The sequence below is a fragment of the Cinclus cinclus genome, chromosome 1, assembly GCF_963662255.1.
Source record: "Cinclus cinclus chromosome 1, bCinCin1.1, whole genome shotgun sequence".
Lineage (NCBI taxonomy): Eukaryota > Metazoa > Chordata > Aves > Passeriformes > Cinclidae > Cinclus > Cinclus cinclus.
The window spans coordinates 53,404,443-53,416,516 of record NC_085046.1 but is presented as its reverse complement, the minus strand read 5'-3'; the positions used below and the strand labels follow the sequence as shown (position 1 = coordinate 53,416,516).

At 37.6% G+C, this 12,074-nt stretch overlaps 1 protein-coding gene across 1 annotated transcript in view; it reads left to right on the top strand.

The window, feature by feature from the left end:
• SUGCT (succinyl-CoA:glutarate-CoA transferase) overlaps positions 1-12,074 on the top strand; it is a 317,243-nt gene that overhangs the window by 280,841 nt on the left and 24,328 nt on the right. The window lies entirely within an intron of this gene.

Genomic DNA, 12,074 nt, shown 5'->3' with positions numbered 1-12,074 from the left:
GAATTTTCCTGTTTCCTACATTTGATGACAGCAAAGCATGAAGGTTGGAGCCTGAGAGATGCTTTAATGCGGCTTCTACCCATCTGAGTAGAGTCTGGAGTCAGGTCCATTCAGTCACAACCAGTAGATCCAGCCCTCCACTAGACAAAAAATATGGTAAGGCAGTTAGACTAGATGATATCTATACGTCTCTTCCAGCTCAACTATCCCATTTTGTTCTATTCTATATTATAAACCTCTTCATTTACATCTTCCTTAGACCTTCTGTCCACCTGTGTGTCTACCTCCTCCCTCAAAACTTACTTTCTAGCAAGAAAGACATTTTAATTCATCAACCTAATTCTACCCTTCCCTTCCAGCCTAGCATTAGTATTATGGATATATTCCACAGGCCATATTAGATGGGCACCTGACAACAAGAGAGCCTTTATGAAGTTTCTGTTGTATATTAGTTCTCTGATTTATACTGGGAATGTCTCCCTGAACTATGGAAGGATCTGTTCCAGGCTTTTTCATAGAGACAAAACACATTATTCTCTCTCACAGTCATAGTGTGTCCACCACCATCAGAGGTTAAGAAACTGGGTTTGTTTGGCAGATGTTTCTTGTTATTCTACCAATTAAGTCAACAATAGGTATTCATAATCCTGGGGAGGCTTGGAGGTCATAGAAATTACAGAGCAGGCAGAATAGCTAATGCACAAATAGCTGAAAAAGAAAGTGATCTTTTGGGCATATCCCCCCACCCCTTTTATTCTGCTTGTCCTAGGGGCTGTCATCAGTCAGTGACATTGTGCATTGGCTTCACCCCTTGGTTCTGGCTGCAGTGTTCAAGGTCCTGAATGGCAAACCCTCTGTTTTATTGTTTCAGGGGAGATATTCTTCTACAGTTTGTCTTACACTCAGCTTTCACTGCTTTGTGTAAGTATTAAAACCTTTTTCTCAGCAATGAGTTTAAATAAATTGTTGGAATATTTCTTAAGAGGGAATGGGGAGCTGCCATGGGATAAAGATAGCAGTTATTGTGAGACAGCACACGGTGTATAGAAGTCATCCTTACCAGTACAGAGAAACTCATTAGATTCTTATTTTCTGGTCTTCTCAGTAGTTTATTCTTGCTGAGCAAGACATAGAGTTGGCACAGTGAAGCAGTAACTTTAAGAGGAAAAATGGATATGGAGAAGTCACCAAAGAGCTAGTTTGTGAGCTTGTGGCTGGGATGTTAGTGGCAATTGAATGACCTCTGCAGGTAATGTAATAGAGTACAATGGACTTGTCAAACGTGGGGCACTCTCAGCCCACCTTATGTGCAGTAAATGAGAGTGTGATACAATAGTCAGTCAGGTGGCACTAACAACAAGAATAAAGCATTACTGAAAGACTAAACAGGAGATTTAAAGAGAGAAAAGAAGCAGCCAAGAGGCAGAACAACCATGAAGCTAAGTGCACTAATAAAGCTGAATTCCCATATAAAAAATCAGTACTCAAGCATAAGTAATATATATCAAATAAAGCATTGGCTGAGGAGTGTAATGGTGAGAAAAGTATAATAAAACATTTCTACTATTACTTCTGGTGAAAAAGAGAAGTGAATGAGACATAGTTGATACAAATGATACCTAAAACAAGTAGCTAATACAAGTATTTGATATACTGTGACCCCAGAAGGAATGCAACAAGAAACATAAGGGGCAATATATGCCTGCCTCACAGTTGCATAATCTGGCATCCACATGTACTTTTGGAGACATAAAAGATCACTTAATGAGAGACAGAAACATATATGGGGCAAATGATTCCAGCATATAGGGGATGATGCTGAAAGAAACAGATAAATTTCTTCAAATGGCAAGGGCAGCTGAACTATCTAGCAGGAGGATCACAACAGTATTATCAGTGCAGAACAGGGACAAATTAAAGAAAATTAGGAAACAGGACAGAGGCAGACTGGACAGGAATGCAAGTGTTGTGTTGCAGGGTATGTACTGAGTGAAGCGATACACAAGACAGTACAAACCCTGTCTGGTTCCTGGCAAAAACATGGAAAAAGCAGAGAGCATATCTAGACTTTATTCCAAGTTTGTTGTAGCTCAGGAAGTAGAGAAAGTGGTAATAGGTATAGAGGACATAGAGATTACAGTTAAAAGAAAGATGTCTTTTGGTTGTCTCGCATAAGTCCAGATAAATCTATTGCACAGAAGAATACAGAAGAACGATGTCAGCCCGTTTATTTTCAGAACTCTTCTACCAGGTCTTAAACAGTTGGCTCCAGCTGGATGGTGAAGCCATTAGCAGCCTAATCCTACCAAGATGCAGGAGTTTAATCTGGAGAATTAGAATTCATGATGCAGGTGTTTGAAGCCAAAGAGCAAATGCAGCCAGTGGAGAAAAAGTTTGACAATCAAGAGATGTTACGTACACAGCATATTAATTTCCTGAGCATGGTGGAGGAGAGAGTGTTCTCTGTGCATGTTCTCCTTTTCAGAAAATGTAAGGTCATACTTCAGGGAATCAGACACACAAAAATAAAGTGGAAGGTAGAAATAAGCCTCAATACAGTGAGGTGACTAAAATTCATTTTATGATAATGGCAAAATAATAAAAAATAGTTGATAACTCTACAAGAATTGACATTGTTATGTCTATTGAAACTTTCAGAGAATTACTCAGATGCCTAATTGTTGCTGAGGGAAATTTGGAGTAAACTAAGGATCTTCATTTGGCAGAACCTCAAAACGTATAATTGTATGTTATGTATGTATGTCAGCATTAAGAGACACTAAATTGTATAAGCTATCATCCATTTAACACCTCTGTTTGTCAGGCTAAGACTTTTACCACTCTGATTTGAGTCATATGACAACACTGACTACACCTTTTAGAAGATAATGGCTTAGCGTAAATGCTTTTGACCGGCACCCAACTTCTAAGGTGTTGCAATGTAAATTGGAACTGGGAAGGATTCACAAACATGTGGCTTGAAGCTGATGACAGAGCTATTAAAAATTAATGATCTGACAAAAGAGACAGTCAATGTCACTATGTAATAAGCAAAATATGAAGTTGAATGTAGACATGTAGAACTTGAGTAAAACTATGTTTTCTCTGTTAGTTGACATCTGGAGAGATGTCATCAAGACCCTGGAAAAGTCAGTGCAATTAGGAAAGCGCTCAAAATGAAAGCAGTCCAATTCTCTTAGACATAGTGTTTTTTTTCTGGAATTACCCAAGGTCTTTAAAACAACTGCTCCTAAGGCTCTATAGGGTAGCTATAATGCTCTATATGGTAGCTAAAGCAAAGTTATTTTGTTCTGAAGGAGCTTAGGCTCAGTGCTAATGCACACCAAGCAGCCCAGAACATTAAATAAAGAAAGGAAATAAAAAGGAAACACAGAGCCATGCTTTCTGAAATGAAGTTCCCTTAATTCACCTTTCAGCACTAGCCCAAAATCTGCTAGAAGGGACTTGGACAAAACTGTGAGTTTGTACTCGGGTTTGTTTCTTCATAAAACTTTAGCAGTACAATATGAAAATAAGGTACTTCCCAAGAAAATCCCTGCACATGATATTTGCCCTCAACAAGACATGGCTTCCAGAATATTAGACATGATCTTATAAGACAAAAACTGCATCTCCAATAGTGGGCTTCACACAGCCCCCTGAAGACCGGGCAGTAGCAAATCAGCTTTTGTAGCAACCATGGCAGTCTGAAGGGGTACCTATTACATGAAGTTACTCTGTTTTAGTGTGTGAGGGATATACTGTAAATGTAAAATAGATGTTTTTGAAGGAGACTTAACAGCAATCCTGGAAGACTTAGAGGATGCTGCAGTGTGCCTGAAATATACTTCAGACCTACTAATATAGCTCTGAATGAAATGTCAACCGAGACTCTATGCCCAGATAGGAGCAAAGAAATAGCAATCTGAGGTGCTCAGACTCCTGATTGACCGCAGGATATCGCACAGCTTCATGAAATATCAGCCCTGGTGAAAACCAAAGAAGAAACCAAAGAAAAATAAAATAATAAAGCCAATAGACAAGCTTTCTGCTGCAGCTGCTGTAAGACTTGTTGGAGCACATGTAAACAAAGACAGTAACAGGAGGTAGGGCATATGTGAAAGCATGTTTTGCAAAGCCCAAAGTATCAGATTGTCTGAAAACTTAGAATGCCTGGCAATACACTTCAAAATTAACTCAAAATAGGTCACATTAGCCTGGATGCTCAAAGGGCAAGAGGACAGTCAATCTGGAAATGAAGAGCTTGTAAGCAAGAACAGTACTGGTGAGTAGCTCTCACTTTGCATTGATCAGCTTTTACATTCCTGCACATCTTTTCTTTTGCTCTACTGTCTCCCATTCTGATTTTTACCTTGAGACAGATAAACCGAGTCTACCAGGCAAAAAGGAAACAATAGACAATGCAATGAACTAGTAAAATGTCAGTAAAAAAATGATGATTTGATACCATTGCGTAGATTAACAGGTCTGGTTCAGCCATCAAAAATTCACTTGCAGCAATAATAGAAACTAAAGGCTGATGTTACTAGCAGAGGGAAATCTGAAGATAGCACGCATACAAAGTCAAAATCCAAATCAAAGTAAATAAGCAATATAGAGGGAAGTAAAAAAAAAAAAGAAATTACTATAATCTTGATGCCAACTGAAGCTCAAAATCTCATTTCTTTCAAAAATTATTAAAGTTTGCCTGAAGAAATGTAAAATAAAGATACATATGGCCATGGCAATTGCAATATTAAGTTATACTCTTGATTCATTGAGTTTCAGCAGAATGATTCTGCAGACCATTTTGAAGGTGTTATGTGGTCAGAACTGGTGACTGTACAGCTATAGCTGCAGGAGAATGCAGCACTGGTGTACTGTAAATGCCCCCACCATTCCATTGCAATGTACGTGTAAGCAGTTTACAGAGTTCTACATACAGCACTAGAAAAAAAGTATTTCAGATTTGTTTCTGCTTATCCCCTGTACCCTTTGCAACATCAGGATAAAATGTGAAAAGTAAAAAAATGTTCCTCCCTTTTCAAGTCAAATCCTGTGCTTGAGAGAGGAAATGTAGCCTTCCGGAAAGGTGTCTGACCTGGCAGGTTTGTTCTGTGGCTTCTCAGTGCATTGAGAAAGTGTGTGCTATGTGCTTTACACAGGTTAAGTAAAGTTTTGTGTTCTGTACCTCACTCTGGAAAAGAAGCATTTCATTAGGCAGCTGCCTGGAATCAACGTAATACAGAAAAGTGAGAAAGCTTGAGACATTTTAGAGTCTCTGAGTAGACAATTTCTTGCTGTTTCACACAGTTATGTTTATGCAGAGATAAACTCTTCTGAAATTTCAGGCTACATTTTTGCATGCATAATTTTCTTAGAATGAGAACTTTACTTTGGCTAAAATCCTTCTTACAGGGAGGAGAAACGATCCTGGGAAACCTTCCTAGAGAGTGGTTTTGTCTCAGTTATCTCAGGACTACAACTCCTTGTAGAACGAAAGCCTTAAATGTCATGACTCTTAGCCCACTCTGGATTTAATAGTAGTTATGGATTCCTTTGGATCTGTCATGGAGAACTTTTACTCTAGATCTGTCTGCCAGTGTGTGGGTTCAGCCCCCAAAGTGAGTCTGCACAGCACTCTCCAACACTCAGGGTGTTTTCCTCAGCTCTCCAGACCCTTTGCTTCCTTGTCAAATGGCAGGTAGTGCAACATCTCACTAACAGCACCACAGCTGTGCACTGACAAGTGGATTGGGGTTCACATCAGAGCTCTTGGGAGGCTGTTGGTCTGTATTCTTTTCTGATGAAATTTCAGGAGACTTGTGGGACCTTTTATCTTCATCCGTACTTATATAGACTGCCTGCATACTCATATTGTATTTGGATAAGAATGTTTATCTACATATGTAGCATATTGCTAGAAGTGAAGAACTTGGCAGATGATACACAAAGAATGTGCAGATTAAATTATATTATAAATATTCTGAAAATTGGAATTAAAAAATTTGAACTAGTCAAGCAGTCTGCAAGGGAATGTGGGAAAATCATTTGGAACTTGGAAGAGTAGACTGGACAAAGCAGTAACAATCAAACTTTTTCAAAAGACGAATAGCAATTGGAAGTAATTTGCAGTGGTGGGAGAGCAGAGCATAAGTGATTTCTTAGAGCTGTTTAAGAAAACTTTATTATCTTAAATTATTTCTTTGAAAGGTTTTCTCCCAGCTGTAATGTAATGAATTCCATAGCAATGATGATTAAGTATTTAGGGACTTTTACCAGGAATTCTTCAGAAGAGATGATGAATGATTATTGGCTTCAGTTGCTAATTGACACAATAATCCTTGCCAAGGGATTCCTCTCTACTTTTGAAACTACATTCTAAAAAGAAAAGAAAATGGATTTGTTAGATAACACACTGATGCTGAGATTAATTGAAGCATGATGGAGACTCATGCCTCTCATTTTCTTCTTAAGAAATGGTATCATTCTTGTCTCTTTGTTTCTTTTGTAATTTGTGATTAAAAAAGAAAAAGAGATGTGTAATTTTAACATGGCAGCAACTTTAAGTTGGAGCTTCTGTATGCCAAAAAAGAGGACGCTATTGATATAGTCCTATAGATAGTTTGAACATGTTAATTTTTCTTAAAGAGGAGAAAATGCACAAACAGACCAGGTTTGTCCACCTACCTTTTCTATAGAATAATTTATTTTCACCCTGAAGAGGTCAGGCAGATTTATGGAATAAAACAGTGTCTCAGGCCATGTAACATGATTGTGAGCTAGTCAACCACTCATTTGTGCCAAGTAAATTTTGGAAATGATTCTCCTTTGCTGACAGTACCCTCATTACCGATTGTGTAGAGTAATTTATCAGGCATTTCTTAAAATAAACCGTTCATTTATGCTAATAGGACTTGGCAGGGAGGAAAAATTGGCAGGACTTGAAGTTCCTAGTGTTTTTCTTTGTTAAAACAAAAACGGTAAAGTCCTCAGTATTTTGAGCAACTGTTATCACAGCCATGCATATAGTTTATTAAAGTGACAACTAATTGCATAATAAATTTTCACAATGGGAGAAAATTATTCTTATGTTAAGTTTACAAAAGCGAATAGTTTGGTAGTATTGTAAAAGCACAGTCATTAGTTTCATACTTGTACATTCCTTATTAGCTAAGCTTCTGTTATTAATGAATCACTTAGCCTCTTTTCCATGACTCATCTATTCTCAGTGCAGTACCTCATCTTGAAATATCTCTTTGTTCCTTACCCCTCATGTATTTTCTGTTTGGTAGCTGCCTCCAAGGGGATGTTTTCTTTCTGCTTCATAGTGGGGTTTTGGTCCTGCAAACAGCCAGGTGCATCAGTTGCTCCTGAAGTGAGCAGTCACACTGAACCTATGGGACTGGTAAATAGGTACAGTTAATAACTTCTACATGTTTGTAGGACCTGACTGCAGCCACTGTACAGAGTTTAGCTGCTAACCTTTGCAGGTGAACTAACTTAATTTTATTTAGTTCAATACATTTCATATTCAGCTGTCTTAAAAATACACATATATATATATATATCAGTTCCTGAAAAAGCCATCCTTCTTAGCCCACAAGAGAACACGCAAAGCTCAAAATAAGAAGAAAGTATGCATTAAAACACACAAATAAGGTCTGCAGCACTGATAAAATGACAGCTGCAGCAAATTGTGACTCACCAAAAAATAATGCTTTAATCCAATGCCTGCTGAAGTGTAAGGGGAAGTCTTCTGTTAACTTCACTGGTGGTTAGATCTGGTCCTCATTTAACAAGACAAAGCTAGATGCATCTCCAATTGTACATAAATTATGTGATAAGGGTTTTTTCTGTGTGTTCTGTTTCTCAGCAAATGGCAAGATCCGTTGCATTGTCAAGTAAAACTAAACAGCGATGTTGTTTTTGTTGTTGCTTTTTAATGAAAGTAAATATGGCAGTGAGTAAATGTAATTAGTACCGAATATACTGTGCTTCTTATAGCAACAAATTAAGCATGACACATTAAACCCAAATTTTCACCATGCCTCAGCCTTTAGCTGCAAATGCCAGAAACTCTGACAGTCTTTTCAAAGACAAAGAACTTAAAACAGCTAACAGCACCTTAAGTTGAAGGCTAAGCCCCAGATGCTTTTAAGTAATTAGACTTTCAGGAAAGCTGTGTGATGATACAACTTAGATTATGGCTTTAAATGTTTGCTGTCTCGTGCTATTGTGCTTCATAGTTTGCAAACTGAAGGGACCCACACCTAGCAAACTGGAGAACAAAATTTCTCTAACATTTTGCAAGTCTTCAGCTTTTTAGATTGGAAACTCAAATTTAAAATGCGAAGCTCATTCCGTGAGCACTCACTGAATCTGGCCTTTTCTGCTACATGTCTATTACTCACCATCATAATTAAAATGTCCCTGCAATTGCTCTAAACGTTTCTGCTAATGTTTTCCACTTCTGTCTGCATTCTTTTCATATTGTTTCCTGCCATTAATGCAATAAAAATGTCAGCCACAAATACCAGATTCCTAATGGAAAAGCAAAACAAACTAAAACCACAGCCAGCACCACAGCTGAGAAATATTATTTTTTCTCATATTCCAAATTTTTACTAGGCAAACAATTATTCGAGGTTGCTACAATATGCATTGTTAACTAAATTACATACATTTTTCATACATGGAAATTAGAATTACTGACACTCACTGTAACAGTTACAGAGTGGTTTTATTTGGGTTGTCTGATCAGAGAAAGATGCTGTCTTGTTTAATTGAGAGGACCATAATTTTTACTCTTGGCTTCTCCTGCTCTTGGAAAAACACCATAATTTTTAGTTCAAGATATAATGGGGCAAGCATTACTTCTTTAATGTCCTCCAGCACACAGATGATTAATGAATTTATGCTTTTATTTTGCTATGAGTTCCTAAAAGGTAGAAGGCTCAGAAGAGAAGATCCAAATATTTATTGTTAATGCAAGACGGATTGTTCTTGTAATGTGTCAGCTTATTTGTACAATGCAGTAAGTAGCCTCTCTGGTGTTTTTTCCCTCATTACTTAAACCATTCAAAGTTTCTGGCTGTTCTTAAATACAAGTAGATAAAACAATATTGTTTAATTTCTTGAAAATAAATTGGCGAGGAAGTTACCTTAGAAATCTGAATTCTGCATAGGACAAATTAACAATGGTAATGAAGTTCCTAATCTATTATAATATATATTTGTAGAATAAATTCCCATATATGCTGTTCCCTCAGCATACATAAAATAAAATAAAAAAGTTATGGGCCTCTTCCCCATGAAGTCTGTAGTCTTAAGTGTGATACAGGAGCAAAAATTTATAAAGATCATGAAGAAGCCTTGACATAGTACAAGTCAGCATGCAGCAAATAGTTGCTGCTCTTATTATGAATATGAATTACGAAAATATTCATAATAAGATTTGTTTTCTGAGAAACTCCTGAGTTGCTTCTTGTAGCAAAGGTACAGAAAAGATTAGCTCGTGCATGACTTGACAATATATTCTTCTCCCATAAAACTATCTCTTAAGGAAGTGTGAGATGCAAAGGAGCAGGTTGTCTGCTAGGATTTTAACATAGACCTTGAATTTTGCAGAAAAGACCTTGGATTATGCATTTTATGTCTATTTATTTCACCTTTCATTTTAATACAGGTATTTTGATATCTCTTGCCATATTTTTGAGACTCTACTGCTGCCCAGTTCAGTAGTGTAAACAGAGTCTGTAAAGTCTTTGAATTAAGGGTAACTTTCTTCCAAATGTTTGTGCACTTCGTAGTTCAGCTGAGCCTCTGTTTGGTTTTAAAGCAATAGCAATAACTCAAAATAACTATGTTCCCTGAAGATGCCTTCAAATGTTCCATTTATTAATGCAAAAGTGATGGAAAATGGCAGGTAGTTCAGAATACAATGGATCTGCTATGCTTCCCTTATTTAAGTTTTCTTCTTCCCAAAACCCTTGCTGGTGATTCTGGAAGCATTGCAGCATAGGAATTGATTGCTGCTGGAGAGTAGCCCTGTTTGTTCATTAGAAGGGCTCCCCTGCCTGTGGGGAAGTTTTGCTGAGACATGTTACACAGTGGCCAGATTTAGTCCAATGTAAGTTTCAGATCAAAATACAGGATTTGAAAACCAATTATAATTGTGAGAACAGGTAGCTGAAATATCTATTTGCCTTATGCTCTCTGAGAAGAGCTGTATGTGCAAGGCCAACATGAGGAATGGTCTTTTGCCTAGTCCTAGCTGCCAGCTCCTCTCCATATGTCTGTGTACTGGCATTGTTACAGCCACCAAGACTGCAAAGGTGTCTGGTGCACACAGGACAGCAGTGAGACTGTAGAGGAGATGTCAGAGTTGTAGATTTACCTTCTTGCCACCAATCCCTGTTAAAAAAAAACCCAACAAACCAACCAAATCAAGCCAGAACAAAACAAAAGTACCTCAAAAACTGCAAAGATGCTTTGTCAAGAGTCTGGTCAACAAGTTCTTGCACAGTGGTGTATAATTTGACACCACATGATTAGGAAAAAATTAGGTGCCACTGAATGCTGTTTTAAAAAAGTCTGCATAGACATTCCAAACACAGCAATACTTCAGTAGTTCCATCTGGATTTAGATTCCACACATCAGCAATGGCACTGAAACTTATTAACACTTGTGAAGTTCTGTGTTCAAGATCTTTCATTTGAAAATATAACTGCAATGCCAAGCAAAGTAACTTGAAAAGGTTGTCCTTTATCTTCTCAAACTAATGGCAAAAAAATTAAATATCTAATTTAGTTTGCATGAATGTATTATATTTTTTGCCTCCCTAGGCTGGTCCTCATTTTTCTCCATCTGTAAATAATATGACTTAAATAGCTCAGTGAAGCATCTCTCTTATTTATTGGTCAAAGACCATTACAAATGATTGCCGGATTTTTATGAAAGAGGTGGCTGAGAACTTCTCTTCCAATTGAAAGTTTAATATTTGTGGCATATTGCAGGGCAATGTATATCCAGAGGTACAAAGAAAATCTGAAAACTTATAATTTTAAAGGCTTACGTATTTCTTTTTTCTCAGGTTTGCAAGTATTTAGTGTATTTAAAACGTGTGTTTTTAAAATGTGATTTTTGCATGCCATGGTTGAGGCGCTTCTAACAGTATTAATTTTTAGGCACTGCTTACTGGTCTGACTGAAAGCAAATTTGTTGGAACAGGCCTCAATCATACAGTGAAGAATGAGACAGGGACATTGAGGAGGTCTTCAGAATCACAATTTACTGCTAACAAGATGTTTCAACCACTCTGATTTCCCCCATGCAAAAGGGAAAGGACTGCAGGCCCCATAACCCTTTTGAAATTCAAGATAACAGCTTTGCATGACACCTTGGAAAACCTTAAGACATATTTCATATTTTCCTACGGTGAAAGCAGAAGAGCTTTATTTGGTTGAAAAAATCAATTTGAAGCCCAGCCAGTTAATCTCATACATTGCAGGTTGTTGTGGTTTAGGAATGGTAATCTCAAATTTAGTACTCGCACTACAGCCATGCTGTCTCCTTCCATTTTGAAGCACAAAAGGTAGAGATTACAGATGGATATTCAGAACAATTTACTGGAAAACAGCAATGAGGTAAGAAAACAAACATTAACAGCAACAATGCTAATGACAGAAGGTATAAGAAAAGAGATTATTCACATGGAAAATACCCTCAATAATAGACAGTACCAGACAGTTCCCTCTGCCACATTCTCTCTACTGGAAGGAACCCCTTCTCCCTGGAATATACTCCCTTTCCCTGGCCTCTGGAAATGGCCTGAGGTGGCACAGAGTAACCTCCAGGTCATCGCCATGTCCTCTCCAGGCTACTGCAAAAATTAACCCTGTCCTGATCAGAACCAGGACACAGGTAGAACTGAGTCTTATTAAAAGCAATTTAACACCGTATTTTAAATCTTTTATGTGAGACACAATTTCAGTACAGAGCAATACAGAAGTCAACATTGATGGGGACTACTTGTGATCCTTCTGCTATTTCTTTGTCAGATTTTACCCCT